A 3,012-nucleotide genomic window follows, 5' to 3' on the forward strand; every position below is an offset into this window, starting at 1 on the left:
TAAATAAAAAAATAATGTAAAGCATTACTAGTAAAAACTGGTAACTTTTACGGAATTACGGCTCCATGGGACATAAGGAGATAAAATACACGTAACGTTACGGACGCAATGCCTAGCAACTTTTGCGGACATCCGGTGCGGATTACGGATTGCGGGCTGTATGTGACGGCACCCTAAAGCATGTGCATAAGGTCATTGGCCCATTTTCTTATGCATGAGTCAATGGACCAATCAAATTCTTTATGTATATGGTTTATGCGTTATGCAAAAGTCTGTGCTCCCCGCTTAAGGCCATCAAAACTTCTATCTCACTTCTTCTTATCCGTTCTATCTCTATCACTCTTGTCAGGACCATATAAATGCTTCCGTTTAAATATCCTGTATTTTGTTTATATCCTTAGGGTGCAGTCACATGGGTCACGTTCAGCAGAAAAGAGCGCTACTAGAGCGCTCGCTGTTATTGGTATATTCTTCCAGATCTGAAATTCTGATTGGATGATCTAGAAGAATACACCAATAACAGCGAGCGCTCTAGTAGCGATCTTTTCTGCTGAATGCGACCATGGAATCAGAAATAACGGAACGAAACAACAACGGAAAAGGCATATAGAAGGGGTTAACCAATCAGAGCAATTCCGTTACGTTTTTTGTAACTGGGTTTCACATGATGAGAAATATATTGACGGAAACGAACGAAATAACGTCAATGAGCTTATCACAGCAATCCGTCAGCATGGTAAAGTATTTATTGTAGTATATATGCAAAATATTAGCGTCGAGTGGCTCACCGCTCTGTGCGATTGACTTGCGATTTGTAGACCCGAGTTCAATCCCACGTGCGCCCAAACGCGATTTTTCGCGTTTAATGAGCCAAAAAATGGCTCCATCTGGTGATCAAAAGATCTATGATCATCAGCGCCGTTCGGATTCGGCGTTAAACTGTAGGTCCTATACATCAGTATACATATCAGTAGATATTTGTCTCTAATATCTGACTGAGGTAGGATTCTGTGGACCAATCACCCACAAATCCGAAAAACAATCTGATTCGAGAAACGAATATAGGCCTCGGACAAAAGAGGTCTATAGACGTCCTATGCTCCACATAAGGAGATAAAAGGAGTCGTTATATGCAAAATATTGGAGATATTAACAATAATACATATATGTATATATGTATATTTGTTATTAGGAACAATTAAAATGTAGTTATTGTGTAGTTATTGTAATTATTATTATTAAATGTATATAGTTATTGTTATATATATGTATATTATATATATATATTTATATTTATATATAATATAGTATTAATAATATTAAAAATATTAATTTATTTGTAATTTGGCATTCTTACAAGCACCAACCACAATAACTACATTTTAATTGTTCTTAATAACATAAATTAACTTGGAAAGAAAACTGATTTATACAGGAGTTTGTTATTTATGAATTAATATATCTTACAATTAATAACATATATGTATACATACATGTATTAATTATTAAAATATCTCCAATATTTTGCATATATACTATAATAAATACTTTACCATGCTGACGGATTGCTGTGATAAGCTCATTGAGGTTATTTCGTTCGTTTCCGTCAATATTTTTCTCATCACGTGAAACCCAGTTACGAAATAACGTAACGGAATTGCTCTGATTGGTTAAGTCCATGGCCATATATGTAATACTACTATATGGCTAGATGAGAGAGAAGTCCATGTCCCAGAACCACGGTGCGGGAATATACTTCTCTCTCTTTCTCAGGGTACTTTGAACGTTGTGCGCATGCGTCGGATTCATCCCCTCCATCAATAATAAATAGAAGGATAAATATACATATATGTGTAAGGAAGAAGGAAAAAGTGATTGATTCCGCTTCAGGGTATAACCTTGTTACAGTTAACAGAGTCAGTTTAGTCGGAATAAATAAATTAATCCTAATTTTATGAAATAAACTTTTTCAAAAACTAATACCTATTTCATACCTATGCAAACTAATGTTTTCAGTCGCATTAGGCGCATTAGGCTTTTTGCCACATAAATAACATATCTTGACCATTTTTGCCTGTGTACAACAGCACACATCTAATAAGCATAACGAGCATAACCTGTTTGCGTCATCTCACTGATCGCACTCTATTTTCCTATTGGCGGATGCAATCAATCCAACGCATGCGCACAACACTCAAAGTACTCTTAGAAAAAGAGGGAAATATATATTCCCGCACCGTGGTTCTGGGACCGCTTCCTCTCACTCCCTCTTATAGGCACTAGCCATATAGTAGTATTATATATATGCCCATGGCACATAGAAAAACGTAAGGCCGTAAACGTAATCAGTAAGCGAATTGACCAATCACAGTTGAGAACGTAAGCGGCGGCTGCTTACGTTCTCAACTGTGATTGGTCAATACGCTTACTGATTACGTTTACGGCCTTACGTTTTTCTATGTGTCATGGGCTTTAACCCCTTCCATTTGCCTTTTCCGTTGTTGTTCCGTTCCGCTATTTCTGACTTCATGTGACTGCACCCTTAAGCGGGGAGCACAGACTTTTGCATAACGCATAAAGCATGTGCATAAGGAATTTCATTGGTCCATTTTCTTATGCATGAGTCAATGGACCAATCAAATTCCTTATGCACATGCTTTATGTGTCATGCACACAGACTTCTATATATACTACAAGACTGCTAACTTGTTTGAAAAAGTGGACCCCAATTTCGATTGTGCATTATACGCATGCGTCAAGAACCGCACCGCGTGACCCGTGCGACACATGCGCATACATTAGCACGCTCCATCGACATATAGGTCGGTATTCATAATCAGTTCTTATATTCAAGACCGTCTTAAGTTCAGTCTTGAGGAGTTAGGGTCTGCGCACAATGGAGGAACAGATATTAGATATTAAAATATTGACCTATCAGAATCGTGTATTCCGGTGTAACTGGTATCTGATAGGTTAATATTTTAATATCTAATATCTGTTCCTCCATTGTGC

Source organism: Cyphomyrmex costatus, unplaced genomic scaffold (genome assembly GCF_001594065.2).
Source record: "Cyphomyrmex costatus isolate MS0001 unplaced genomic scaffold, Ccosl1.0 scaffold969, whole genome shotgun sequence".
In the NCBI taxonomy this organism is placed as follows: domain Eukaryota; kingdom Metazoa; phylum Arthropoda; class Insecta; order Hymenoptera; family Formicidae; genus Cyphomyrmex; species Cyphomyrmex costatus.